General features: G+C 48.2%; 1 long non-coding RNA gene across 1 annotated transcript; it reads left to right on the top strand.

Annotated features, from left to right (window-relative positions):
* Window positions 1-287: 287 nt before the first annotated feature.
* LOC140406534 (uncharacterized) lies at window positions 288-10175 on the top strand. The gene is made up of 3 exons (XR_011939193.1): window positions 288-640; window positions 3858-4088; window positions 8615-10175. It is a non-coding gene; the product is annotated as an uncharacterized lncRNA (long non-coding RNA).
* The last annotated feature ends 4923 nt before the right edge of the window (window positions 10176-15098 follow it).

Genomic DNA, 15098 nt, shown 5'->3' with positions numbered 1-15098 from the left:
TCCCTGAATCTCGATAGGGGAGATGGGAGGAGGTAGAAGCTGAAATTACTACCCAGGAGTGTTGCTACGGTGATCTCTCAGAGACATAGGCCCTGAAATGCGTGCTAAAGTTATAGTGCCTTTGATTTGACCAGCGCAAGCCGTTACCATGACGACTTGCAGGCGTTGCTATGGATACCAAAGCTGGATGTTACACAAAAAAAACAAGGTAAAGAATGCGACTAAAAATATAAAATCAGTGACAATCTGACCTTGCCTCGAATCGTCTTGGAATCGGTGGGGGGGGGGGGGGAGAAAAAAATGAATATATAATTCAAATTGGCACCCATTGATTGAAACATCCTTGAAATAAATATGAAACACACACAAGGCGGTGAGTGGTGGAGGTATCTCCTCCGAAGGTTGCCAGTTACTCTAGGATTGACATGGATTCTCGAGGAACTGTAGATTAATCTCTTCGGGCCCTACTGGAGTCAAAGAATCCAGGGAGAAAAATCCCTTGAGGGCCGTTGAAAAGAATTATGGGAGTATTGGAAAAGGATTGAGGAAGGCCGGCTATCCAGAGGCAGGATGGAAGGTCCAGCGAGCGATCCAGCCGGATTGTGAAATCTGACCCTCGAGGGACTGACTGACTGAACAGGTGAGTGGAACCCAGCTTCAGGGGACAGCCTCTGTTAACTCAATCATTCGACACCTCACGCTGTCTCCCTGCAGAGAGCAAGGAATCTGCACCCAGAAATCATAGGCCAGGCACCTCTTGAGTGCCCAGTCCACAGCTACACAGTGAATTGGGAAAATGGTGTGTGGGTGACTTTGGACCTTTGATTTCCAGAGCGATATGGTGATATGTTTCTATTTCAGGACGGTGAGAGGCTTGAAGGGCAACTTGCAGATGGTGGTGTGCCCAGGTATCTGCTGCCCTTCTAGATACGAGAGGCCGTGGGTTTGGAAGGTGCTGCCTAAGGAACCTTGGCGGGTTCCTGCAGTGCATCTTGTAGGTGGTACGCACGGCTGCTACTATGCGTCGGTGGTGGAGGCAGTGAATGTTTCTGGATGGGATGCCAATCAAGCGGGCTGCTTTATCCCGGATGGTGTTGAGCTTCTTGAGTGTTGTTGGAGCTGCACTCATCCAGGCAAGTGGAGAGTATTCCATCACACTCCTGACTTGTGCCTTGTAGATGGTGGGAAGGCTTTGGGGAGTCAAGAGGGGAGTTACTCACCGCAGGATTCCCAGTCCTTGACCTCCTCCTGTAGCCACAGTATGTATATGGCTGGTCCAATTCAATTTCTGGTCAATCGTAATCCCCAGGATGTTTGTCGAGGGGGATTCAATGATGATAATACCATTGGACCTTTGTTGGGGCTGTTTAGCACAGGGCTAAATCAAAGGGGCTGTTTAGCACAGGGCTAAATCGCTGGCTTTGAAAGCAGGCCAGCAGCACGGTTCAATTCCCGTTCCAACCTCCCCGAACAGGCGCCGGAATGTGGCGACTAGGGGCTTTTCACAGTAACTTCATTGAAGCCTACTTGTGACAAGAAGCGATTTTCATTCATTTCATGCGAATGTCATCGGGAGATGGGTTACTTCTCTCTTGGAGGTGGTCGTTGCCTGGCTCTTGTTCTAGAGGATGGAAGTTGTGGGTTTGGGAGGTATATAAATTTTAAACACAGAGGCAATGAATATAAGGTGATATTTAATCAATGTATGAATATTCATGTTCTGGGCACACCATTCCAAATATTACACCCATGACAATCATGAGGGGGTTGGACACGGCCAATCGGGAGAAGCTATTCCTGCTCGTGGAAGGATGAAGAACGAGAGGGCACAGATTGAGTGATTTGCAAAAGAAGCAAATGTGATGTGAGAAAATACTTTCTCACCCGGCGGGTGGCTGGGGTCTGGGATGCACGGCCTGGAAGTGTGATGGAGGCAGATTCAACCGAGGCATTCGAGAGGGCGTTAGATGATTATTTGAATGGAAACAATGTGTAGGAGTGCAGGGAAAAGGCCGGGATTGGCACCAAGCCATGGTGCTCGTTTGGAGAGCCGGTGCAGACAAATGGCTTCCTTCTGATCCTGAAAAAGGGGGAAAGTGAAATTCATCAAGCGGGGTCAGGGTTATGGCGAGAATGCGCCTTGCCATCACTGAGGCAGCGATGGTGAAGTCCGATACGGAAGATGTTTCCAAAATGGTGGAAGATTTGAAGTGATTAACTGGTGAACTGTGGTTTTCATGACCTCATAATGATAGCAAGAGGAATGGAGTGAGGATCCTCATTAATGGAGTGTTAAATCAGCAGGGCCCTTTTACGCAGGATGGTGAGTCATGTTTTGTCCGGGTGGCTGTTGAGGTGGAGATTGAAGCCTCATTTAAAAATGAAGGAGGCCATTCGGCCCAGTGAGTCTGCACCGGCTCTTGGAAAGAGCACCCTACCCAAGCCTACACCTTCACCCTGTCCCCATAACCCAGTAACCCCACCCAACACTGAGCACAACTTTGGACACTAAGGGCAATTTAGCACGGCCAATCCACCTAACCTGCACATCTTTGGACTCTGGGAGAAATTGGAGCATCCGGGGGAAACCCACGCAGACACGGGGAGAACGTGCGGACAGTGACCCAACAGGGAATCGAACCTGGGACCCTGGAGCTGTGAAGCAATTGTGCTAACCACTATGCTACCGTGTTGCCCAATCATTCCGCTTCCATCCCCTCTCATGGGCAGTGAGTTCCAGCTCATTACCTCTCACTGTGGAAACAAGGTTCCGCTCAGTGTCTCGCAGCGGAAACCTTAAATCTATGTCTCCCCCGAATCCTTATACCATCAGCTGATGGGAACAGATTTTCTTTTTCAACCTTATCCATTCCTGTCATTATCTTGTAAACCTCTATCAACTCTCCCCTCAATCTCCTTCAGTCCAAGCAAGCCCAGCTTCTCCAACCCAACCTTGTCAGTAAAGTCCCCTCATCCATTCTGACACCTTGCCCACTCAGTTAGTTTTGGGCAGATCAACGTGATCTTTATTTGATGGATCCGATCACAGGATATACCGATTGCAACAATATCAACAAACACCAGGAAGGGGACACCATCCTGGCCTGATGGTGGGCAATGCTCGTGTCATATGAAAGTCGGCAAAGTCCCCGAGGACCATAGGCTGCTCTTCCCCTTTTTTTAAATGGGTGTGCTGACTGGTGGTGATTTAACCCGAGGGTCGCCACGCCTCGGGCGAGGGGCGAGGTTGAGAAGGCGAAAAAAGAGCTAATTGGGTGAGTACATTCATAAAATCTATAATAACGAGCAGAGAAGAAGGAGTAAGAGCGCGAGGAGCCGTGAGTTTGAAAGAGTGAGAGGAGGAGGGCAAATACAAACAACGGTTCAGAAAGTGGCATGGAACCAACCGGAGCAGCTGACTGGTAGGTCGGTCCAGGTGAGCTTTCATTCAATCCTTGTGGTAGTCACCACTGATGTGTTATACTGTATATATGGGTTTTACGGTAAGGCCCCTGTACTACAGGTACGGGGGTACATCCATACCTGCTGGCTCCGCCCAGTAGGCGGAGTATAAATATGTGTGCTCTCCATACAGCAGCCATTTCATCAGCTGCTGTAGGAGGCCACACATCTCTGTAATAAAGCCTCGATTACATTCTACTCTTGTCTCGTCGTAATTGATAGTGCATCAATCCTTTAATCAAATTCATTGATAAAAACTTAGTTGGGACTAAGAATAAATAAATAAAAAGGAGTATAGATTAGTACTGTGCAATCACAGTAGAAGGATTAAGTAAGAAACAAGGTTCCTAGCTAACGTAAATAAGGCCCCATGCTACCGTAATTTCTATTTTCAGGGAGTAACAAGCTTAATCAAGAAGGATATCATGGCAGGAGACTTCAGACCCGTGATGTGCTGCTCCTGCGCAATGTGGGAAATGAGTGACCATGTATGCAGAAGATGTGTCCAAATTCAGCTCCTCGCTAACCGGATTTTGGAGCTGGGGCTACGAGTGGACTCAATGTGGAGCATCCGCAATGCCGAGGAAGTTGCGGATGGGGCGTTTAGCGAGGTGGTCTGACCGCAGGTGAGAATTGCACAGGCAGAAAGGGTTTGGGTGAGCATCAGGAACAGTAAAAGACTCAGGAAGGCAGTGCAAGAATCCCCTGTGGTTCATCCCCCCCCCCCCCCCTCTCAAACAGATATACCGCTTTGGATATTGTTGGGGGGGATGGCAGAGGAAAGCAGCAGCAGCCAAATCCACGAGACCGTGGGTGGCTCTGCTGTTCAGATGGGTGGGAGAACAACAAGTGGCAAGGTTGTAGTGATAGGGCATCCAATAGTTAGGAGCACAGGCAGATGCTTCTGTGGCCGCAAACGGGAATCAAGGATGGTATTTGCCTCCCTGGCGTCATGGAGCGGCCGCAGGGCATTCTGGGGAAGGAAGATGAACAGCCAGTAGCCGTGGTATACATTACTACCAATGACATAATAAACTAAGAGATGAGGACCTTCAAACCGAGAACTGGAAGTTAGGAGATAAACCAAAATGTACCTGAAATGTAGTAATCTCAGGATTACTCCCAGTTTCACACACTAGAGAGAGCAGGAATAGGAGGATAGATCAGATGAATGTGTGGCTGGAGAGATGGTGCAGGCGGGAGGGATTCAGCTTCTTGAGGCACTGGGACCGGTTCTGGGGAAGGTGGGACCTGTACAAACCGGACAGGTTACACCCAGGCAGAGCTGGGACCTATGTCTTTGCGAGGGCTTTTGCTAATTCTGATGGGGGGTTATTTAAACTAGTGCGACAGGGGGGTGGGGGCCCCAGGATTGGGATCAGATGGGTCAAAATCAGATCAGGAAAATTAGCGAGTGATGTCGGAGATGTTGTGATAGACTTGGAATTACAGGAGAAGCAAAGTTTTACAAGTGTCCAGCGAGGGAAAATGGTGGGGTGAAACTGTTTATACTTCAATGCAAGGAGTATTACAAACAAGGTAGGTAAGTTAAACGCACAGGTAGACACATGGCAGCAGGATGTTGCTATAACGGAAACCTGGTTAAACGAGGGGCAAAATTGGCAGCTCAATATCCCTGGAGACAGAGTTTTCAGGCAGGACAGAGGGAGAGATAGAAAAAAGGAGGGGAAGTAGCACTAATGGTTAAAAAAAATCAATTCCAGTTGTGAGAAGAGATGATATACTAAACGGGTCAACAAACGAAGCTTGAGGCTTTGTCTCAGAAAGAAAAAAAGGGCAGTCACGCTGCTGGGAGTACACTACAGACCCCCAGATCGTGAAAGGGAGATGGAAGAGCAAATATGTCAGCAGATTTCTGCCCGTGAGAAATGAAATGAAAATCGCTTATTGTCACAAGTAGACTTCAAATGAAGTTACTGTGAAAAGCCCCCAGTCGCCACATTCCGGCGCCTGTTCGGGGAGGCTGGTACGGGAATTGGACCGTGCTGCTGGCCTGCCTTGGTCTGCTTTCAAAGCCAGCGATTTAGCCCCTGTGCTAAACCAGTCCCTGTTTACAGGGGGCAATAATAGTCTGAGACTTTAACTATCCCCAAATCAACAGGGAATCAATCAAACAATTTAAGAGGAATTGAGGGAGAAAAGTTCATGTAGTGTGCCCAGGAAAATATTTTCACCCAATTAGTGACAAACCCAACGAGAGGAGATGTAAATCTAGACCTTGCCTCGGGGATAGTGATCACAATTCAGTTAGATTCTGTATTACCATGGAAATGGACAGAGGTAAAGCAGGAGTAAACATTTTGACCTGGGGGAAGACAAATTGTAGAAATGAAAAGGGACTTGGCTGAGGTGGGCCAGCCAACACTGCTGGAGGATAAATCTGTGGAAAACCAGTGGAAAGCACTAAAAGAAGAGATCCCAAATGTACAAAGTAGACATGTCCCCTCCAGAAATAAGAGTGGTACTGCCAAGCCTAGACCCACCTGGTTGTCTGGAGGAACACAGAGGAAAACCAAACAGAAAAAGAAAGCATATGGTCGGCGCAAAGGACTAAGCAGTGCTGATAACCTAGACAAATATAGAAAATGCAGGGACAAAGTCAAAAAGCAAATAAGGAAACCAAAGAGAGAGCATGAAAAAAGATTAGCAAGCGGAGTTAAAGAAAATCCAAAGATGTTTGATCAATATATTAATCGTAAAAGTTTAGTTAAGGAAAAAGTGGGACCTATCAGAGATGAAGACGGGAACGTGTGTGTAGATGCAGAGACTGTGGGAAGGGTTTTAAATGAATATTTTGTCTCCGTGTTTACAAAGGAAATGAATGATGCAGATATAGTCGTCCAGGAGGAACACTGTGTGAGACTGGATGGAATAATCATAGAGAGGAAGTACTCGAGGGACTGAACTTTTTGGAGGTTGCTAAGTCGCCAGGGCCAGATGGATTGTTTCCGAGGCTAATGAAGGAGGTCAGGGAGGAGATAGCAGATGCTCTGAGGATGATTTTCTCAATAGACACATGGGAGGTACCGGAGGACTGGAGAAATACAAAGGTGTACCATTCTTTTAAAAGGGATCGAAGGAAATGCTGAACAATTATTAGCCAGTTTCTCTTACGTCAGATGTGGGAAAATTAGTGGAATCAATCCTGAGAGATAGGATTAACTGTCACATAGAAAGGCATGGATTGTCAGGGATAGTCAGCATGGATTTGTTAAAGGAAGGTCTTGCCTGACAAATTTGATCGAATTCTTTGAGGAAGTGACAAGAAGGGTTGATGAAGGTAGTGCAGTGAATGTGGTGGACATGGATTTTAGCAAGGCGTTTGACAAAGTCTCACGTGGCAGATTGGTCAAGAAAGTGAAAGCCCATGGGATACAGGGCAATGTGGCAAACTGGATAAAAAGTTGGCTTAGTAACAGGAAACAAAAGGTTGATTGGCTGCCCTTACAATTGGAAAGTTGTTTCAAGTGGTGTTCCACAGGGCTCGGTGTTGGGACCCTGACTGTTTGTGTTATATATTAATGATGTGGACATGAACGTGGGAGGCACAATTCAGAAATTTGCAGATGACACAAAGATTGGCCAAGTGGTGGACAGTGTAGTGGATAGCTATAATCGTCAAAACGATATAGATAGATTGGTGGAGTGGGTGATAAAGTGGCAGATAGAATCTGACACTGAGAAGTGCGAGGTCATGCACTTAGGGAGGTCAAACAGTAATAGGGAGTAAACAACGAACGGGAATATACTAAGAGGGGTAGATGAAGTGAGAGATCTTGGCGTACAGGCACACAGGTCCCTAAAGGCAGCAGTTCAGTAGACAAGGTTGTTAAGAAAGTATGTGAAATGCTCTTCCTCATAGGCAGAGGTATAGAATATAAAAGTAAGGATATAATGTTAGAATTGAATACAACACTGGTGAGGCCACAACTGGAGTATTGTGTGCAGTTCTGGTCACCATTGGCCGGGAGATTAACTGGACCATCATATCAACACCATGATGTCTAGAGTTCAGAGGTTGGACACTGATGAATAGCTTACGGCTTGACTCCCCAGAGCCTTGCCACATTCAACAGCAGAGGTCATAGGAATTAGGAGCAGAAGTCGGCAATTCAGCTCTTCGAGCCTGCTCCTCCATTCAATCAGATCATGGCTGGTCTCTTCCTGGTCTCAAATCCACCTCCCCACCTGTTGCCCACATCCCTTTAACCTGTTTTTTAAGAAGAAATATATCTATATCCTTCTTGAAACCATTTAATGGTTCAGACTCCGCCGGACTATGGGGCAGCGAGTTCCACAAATTCACCACCCTCTACGAGAAGTAGTTCCTCCTCATCTCAGTTCTAAATCTATCACCTCTCAAACTATATCTGTGAACTCTCGTTCTAGGTTGCCCAACAAGGGGCAACATTTGGACTACATTTACTTTATCAATCCCTTTCAGTATTTTATATACCTCAATCAGATCCCCTCTCATCTTTCTAAACTCCAGCGAGTATAAGCTCTCCTCATACATCAACCCTTTCATCCCCAGAATCAATCTGGTGAACGGCCTCTGAACTGATTCAATGCCATCACATCCTTCCTCAAATCGTGGGCAGAACGGTAGCATTGTGGATAGCACAATTGCTTCACAGCTCCAGGGTCCCAGGTTCGATTCCGGCTTGGGTCACTGTCTGTGCGGAGTCTGCACATCCTCCCCGTGTGTGCGTGGGTTTCCTCCGGGTGCTCCGGTTTCCTCCCACAGTCCAAAGATGTGCGGGTTAGGTGGATTGGCCTTGATAAATTGCCCTTAGTATCCAAAATTGCCCTTAGTGTTGGGTGGGGTTACTGGGTTATGGGGATAGGGTGGAGGTGTTGACCTTGGGTAGGGTGCTCTTTCCAAGAGCCAGTGCAGACTCGATGGGCCGAATGGCATCCTTCTGCACTGTAAATTCTATGATAATCTATGAAAATAAGGAGACAACCGGACACAATACTCCAGATGTGCTCTCACCAACCCCCTATACAATTGCAACAACAATTCTCTACTTTTGTACTCAGTCCTTTTGCAATAAATGCTAACATTCCATTTGCCTTTCTAATTACATGCTATACCTACATACCGACTTCCTGCGATTCATGAACAAAGACAACACTGGCAAGGTCAACATTTGTTCCCTGGGCATCCTTGAGAAGATGGTAGTCTTCTTGAACCCCTGTAGTCATGATGGAGGATATCATCAGTGAGAAGAAGGGTCTTCGTCTCCACAAGGATTGGTCACTGCTACAAATACTGTCATGGATAGATCATAGAATCATAGAATTTACAGTGCAGAAGGAGGCCATTTGGCCCATCGAGTCTGCACCGGCCCTTGGAACAAGCACCCTACTTAAGCCCACGCCTCTACCCTATCCCGGTAACCCAGTAACCCCACGTAACCTTTTGGACACTAAGAGCAATTTATCACGGCCAATCCACCTAACCTGCACGTCTTTGGGCTGTGGGAGGAAACCGGAGCACCCGGAGGAAACCCACGCAGACACGGGGAGGATGTGCAGACTCCGCACAGACAGTGACCCAAGCCAGGGTTCGAACCCAGGTCCCTGGCGTTGTGAAGCAGCAGTGCTAACCACTTTGCTACCGTGCCACCCATATTGCTACCGTGTTGCCCATATGCATCTGCAACAGTCAGATTGGTGAGGGGGAGGCTAAGTAGGCTTTTCCCTCTCGTTCGTACCCTCACCACCTGCCACGGATTCAAGACTGGGCCTCCAGGAGGCGCTGTGGGCCATCAGCAGCAGCAGAATTGTTTTCAATCACAATCAGCAACCTCATGGCTCGGCACATCCCTCACTCTACCATTACCACCAAGTCAGGGGATCAACCCTGGATCAAGAAGAGAGCAGCAGACTGTCGTGTTGGGTGTTCCGATACACAAACGAACCAACACGGTTGTAGATGGTACAGAGTCTGCAGAGGGATTTGGATAGGCTAAGTGAATGGGCTAGGGTCTGGCAGATGGAATACAATGTTGACAAATGTGAGGTTATCCATTTTGGTAGGAATAACAGCAAAAGGGATTATTATTTCAATGATAAAATATTAAAACATGCTGCTGTGCAGAGAGACCTGGGTGTGCTAGTGCATGAGTCGCAAAAAGTTGGTTTTCAGGTGCAACAGGTGATTAAGAAGGCAAATGGAATTTTGTCCTTCATTGCTAGAGGGATGGAGTTTAAGACTAGGGAGGTTCTGCTGCAATTGTATAAGGTGTTAGTGAGGCCACATCTGGAGTATTGTGTTCAGTTTTGGTCTCCTTACTTGAGAAAGGACGTACTGGCACTGGAGGGTGTGCAGAGGAGATTCACTAGGTTAATCCCAGAGCTGAAGGGGTTGGATTACGAGGAGAGGTTGAGTAGACTGGGACTGTACTCGTTGGAATTTAGAAGGATGAGGGGGGATCTTATAGAAACATATAAGATTATGAAGGGAATAGATAGGATAGATGCGGGCAGGCTGTTTTCACTGGCGGGTGAAAGCAGAACTAGGGGGCATAGCCTCAAAATAAGGGGAAGTAGATTTAGGACTGCGTTTAGGAGGAACTTCTTCACCCAAAGGGTTGTGAATCTATGGAATTCCTTGCCCAGTGAGGCAGTAGAGGCTCCTTCATTAAATGTTTTTAAGATAAAGATAGATAGTTTTTTGAAGAATAAAGGGATTATGGGTTCTGGTGTTCGGGCCGGAAAGTGGAGCTGAGTCCACAAAAGATCAGCCATGATCTCATTGAATGGAGGAGCAGGTTCGAGGGGCCAGATGGCCTACTCCTGCTCCTAGTTCTTATGTTCTTATGTTCTTAACTCTGTTTTATTATTCTGTACAATAATAACTATTAACTTCTGGCTGTGGTTCGTACTTCACCAGCTAACCTGTGGACCCTGCCCTAGCACTATCTTATTGAGGCACATGGTGTATGTCTGAGTAGCACACTGTGAGCTCTGTGCTCTGAGCAGTCTCCTGGTAGAATGAGCGGGAACTGTGGTGTTCCCTGTTTTATAGTGCGTGTGCTCTCACTGGTGATTGGCTGTGATGTTGTGTGTGTGTTGATTGGTCCATCTACCTGTCCATCAGTGTGTGTGTGTGATTGCACCATGATATGCTGATGTGGATATCATGACATCCCCCCTTTTCACAAGGATATGTGCCTACATGGTAATAAATATTGGTGTGTACTGAGTGCATCTGAGTATGTGTGTGCAATATTTACAACATGTACATGAGGCTAAACTATATACATAGGAAGGTGTCAGGTGCAACAGAGCAACGAGGTTGTATCACTAACATAACAAGTGCACATATCAAATATCGAAGGAGAACTCCTGGAACGACAAGAAAGAAACACGTTAACATTATTGCACAACAATTCAGTGAGTCCAATGTGCAAACAGGCTCATAAGTCCAGTCTATTAGGTGGGCGACGAATTTGGGTTGACCGTTAGGGTGGCACACCATTCATCGCCCGGATTAATGCTGTGCACTGGCATCGGCTGGTGGGTCCTACTTGGGGACATCCGGTTCCTGTCTATTACCGCAACGCGGAAGGGTTCCCGGTCATCGGTATCACTGGTCTGCACGTCGTCAGGGTATGACTCGGTGTATGGAGGCTGAATGGCCCGCACGTACCTGCGAGGCTGGCGGAATTGTTGGGAGTTGGCAGGTTGAGCTGCTCGACAGCAGGCAGCGTAGTGGCCCATCCTGCCACAGCGGAGGCATTGTCGTTTTCACTGGACATTGCCGCTTTAAGTGTGCGGATCCACAGTTGCCGCACGTCGTGACGTCATGGCGTTCGTTGCGCCACTGCGCATGCGCGGTCCTGCGTAGAGCGTGCCTGCGCATCATGTCCCTCTGCGTCGACGCCCCCTCTTTTGGCGCGTACAAGCGCGGGAGGCCTCGGAAACCGCGCGAAATGGCCGCCCTCTTCCGGGCCGCGGGCCGGGAGGAACTCGATCGACTGGACCCGCTCGGCCTCGTAGGTCCCCTGCCGTGCCGATTCGGCCGCCTGGAATTGGGAGTACCGGCTGGTCGCGTTTTCGTGGAGTACGCAGGTCTCGATGGCGGTGGCTAGGGTGAGGTGCTTTATTTTGAGGAGCTGCTGGCGTTGGGTGTCCGAGGTGACCCCAAAAACTATCTGATCCCGTATTATGGAGTCGGAGGTGGCCTCATAGCCGCAGGACTGCGTGAGGATATGGAGGTGTGTCAAATAAGATTGAAAAGGCTCATCCTTACCCTGCAGGCGCTGCTGGAAGAGGTACCTCTCGAAGCTCCCATTAACTTCCACGCTGAAGTGTTCCTCAAATTTTAGAAGGACCGTCTTGTACTTCGTCTTGTCCTCGCCTTCCGCGAATGCCAGGGAGTTGTAGATGTGGATGGCGTGCTGCCCCGCCGTGGAGAGGAGGAGGGCGATCTTCCTGGTGTCTGATGCATTCTCCCTTCTAGGAAGAGCTGGAAGCGCTGTTTAAACATCTTCCAGCTGATGCCGAGTTTCCAGCGATTTGGAGCGGCTGCGGCGGGCTGATGGTGTCCATGGCGCAGGATGGCGGATCTCTGAAGAGGAGCAGGTAGGTCTCATAGTCGCTGGCGAGTTTCCAGGCCTGGTATCATGTCGTGTTGGGTGTTCCAATACACAAACGAACCAACACGGTTGTGGATGGTACAACTCTGTTTTATTATTCTGTACAATAACAACTGTTAACTTCTGGCTGTGGTTCGTACTTCACCAGCTAACCTGTGGACACAGCCCTAACACTATCTTAGTGAGGCACTCAGCACATGGTGTATGTCTGAGTGGCACGCTGTGAGCTCTGTGCTCTGAGCTGTCTCCTGGTAGAATGAGCAGGAACTGTGGTGTTCCCTGTTTTATAGTGCGTGTGCTCTCACTGGTGATTGGCTGTGATGTTGTGTGTGTGTTGGTTGGTCCATCTACCTGTCCATCAGTGTGTGTGTGTGATTGCACCATGATATGCTGATGTGGATATCATGACACAGGCCATGTCAGGAGAAACACCAGGCAGACCAACAAATGAGGTGCCAACCTGGTGAAGCTACAACACAGGACCACTTGTCTGCCAAACATCATAAGCAGCGAGCAATTTCACAAACAACAGATTGGATCGAAGCTCTGCAGTCCTGCCACATCCAGCCGTGAATGATGGTGGACAATTAAACAACTCAATTAAACAACTAATGGGCAGCACGGTAGCACAGTGGTTAGCACTGCTGCTTCACAGCTCCAGGGTCCCGGGTTCGATTCCCGGCTTGGGTCACTGTCGGTGCGGAGTCTGCACGTTCTCCCCGTGTCTGCGTGGGGTCCCTCCGGGTGCTCCGATTTCCGTGAATGAATAAAAAAAGATCCAATCCAGCCGCTTTGGCCTTTAGAACTGAGCACGCTCAGTCAGTAGTGATGTTACTGAGCCAGTCTTGATGATGGATGTTGCAGTCTGCACCCAGAGTACATTCTGCGCCCTCACTCCCCTCTGTGCTTCTTCCAAACGGTTTTTGACATGAAGGAGTATTCATTCATTAGTTGAAGGGGGTCAGTAGGTGATAATCAACAGGAGGTGTCCTTGTCCTTGTTCGACCTAATGCCACGAGACTCCATGGGCTCCAGAGTTAATGTTGAGGACTCCCAGGGTAACTCACTCCTGACTGTATACCACTGTGCTGCCATCTCAGCTGTGTCTGCCTTGCCATTGGGACAGGATATACCCAGGGATGGTGATAGTGGTGTCCGGGACATTGCTGTAAGGTGTGATTCCGTGAGTGTGACTGTCGGGCTGTTGCTTGCCCAGTCTGTGAGACAATTCTCCCAACCTTGGCACAAGCCCCCAGGTGTTAGTGAGGTCGACAGGGCTGGCTTTGCCATTGTCGTTTCCGGGTCGATGCTGGCTGGTCTGACGGTCTTATTCATCAGTTTGATACAACTGAGAATCTCACTCGGCCATTTCAGTGAGAATTTAACAGTCAACCACATTGCTGTGGGTCTGGAGTCACATGTAGGCCAGACCGGGTAAGGGCGGCAGATTTCCTTCCCTAAAGTATATTAGTAAACCAGATGTTTGGTTTTTTTGGCAGCTTTATGGTCACTCTTACCACTCCTAGCTTCTGATTACTGAACTATTTCAACTCTTTATCCATCTCGGCATTCATAGAATTTACAGTGCAGAAGGAGGCCATTCGGCCCATCGAGTTTGCACCGGCTCATGGAAAGAGCACCCTACCCAAGGTCAACACCTCCACCCTATCCCCATAACCCAGTAACCCCACCCAACACTAAGGGCAATTTTGGACACTAAGGGGCAATTTAGCATGGCCAATCCACCTAACCTGCACATCTTTGGACTGTGGGAGGAAACCGGAGCAGCCGGAGGAAACCCACGCACACACGGGGAGGATGTGCAGTCTCCGCACAGACAGTGACCCAAGCCGGAATCGAACCTGGGACCCTGGAGCTGTGAAGCAATTGTGCTATCCACAATGCTGCCGTGAATTCAAATTCACCTTCCCTGGATTCCAGTCCATTCACATGCATTCTAGCTTGTGACTGCAGAGCAAGGGTGAAACACGTCTGCCTGCATGCAAGCCTAGTTTCAGAAGGTTTGATCCTTGTATAGATAATGGGTTAATAGTAATGGCAATGGGTTAGTGATGTGTATGATTATGTAAAAGTGATATCAGTAGTCAGGCGCTAGAGACCTGTGGTGAATGTATTCACCTAATGCATGAGCTGTCTGTCTGATACTGTAACCTATGACCTGGAAGTGGTGATACGGACTACTTCCTGGTACAGTACAGTAACCCCAGTGGGCTCCGCCTCTGGCTCCGCCCTCACCGGGGCCATATATAGGCTGGCCACCTGTGGGTGGCATTCATCTGTACAGCCGACCCTGGCTAGGCAAGTTCATGATTACTAAAGCCTAATGTTCACTCGCTCTCTCAGTCTCTCGGTGAATTGACGGTACATCAAGACCCAATGGAAGAGATGAAATAGTCCGTACCCTGTAGCTTATCTTACATATAATGTTAATGAAGTTGTTTGACCTGATTTAGACCACAATTAATCATGGCAAGAGGGAGGTTTTGCCAGTATGGATGAAACCACAATAAGCATAGTGGCAGTGATGGTAGCACCAATCTAACAATGATTTGGTGCCATCAACAGAACATCCACAATGAACAACTGGCCGATGACTTGCTTCTAGCAAGAACCTGAAAACGTACCTTGGTGAGAAGCACACTGAGAATCACTGAGAATTAGTACCAGTGTTAGCTCCAGTCGAGCAGTTACTGCCATTTCCACAGGCGTTCGAAAACTTTAAGGGTCAACAGAGAGGCCAACACTCGAAGCTGTGGAGAAAGGAGGCTTCCTAAGATATTGAGCAGATTTCTGTTTGAATGCCAAAGAGAAAAAACAGCAGGTTTTGTTGTGTTAGGTCTTCTATACCTTGCAAACGACTCCACCAAACACGTAGACTTGTCCAAACCAGGATCTTTATTGAATCACACGTGGTAAGATAGTGATCTGTTACAGAGGAAGTTACAGAGCAAGTTATCATGGAGTTCCTTTGTACTCCTCGGGAAC

The sequence above is a fragment of the Scyliorhinus torazame genome, unplaced genomic scaffold (genome assembly GCF_047496885.1).
Source record: "Scyliorhinus torazame isolate Kashiwa2021f unplaced genomic scaffold, sScyTor2.1 scaffold_592, whole genome shotgun sequence".
Taxonomy (NCBI): domain Eukaryota; kingdom Metazoa; phylum Chordata; class Chondrichthyes; order Carcharhiniformes; family Scyliorhinidae; genus Scyliorhinus; species Scyliorhinus torazame.
The sequence above is the reverse complement of the archived record's forward strand: the minus strand, read 5'-3'. Positions and strand labels throughout refer to the sequence as shown.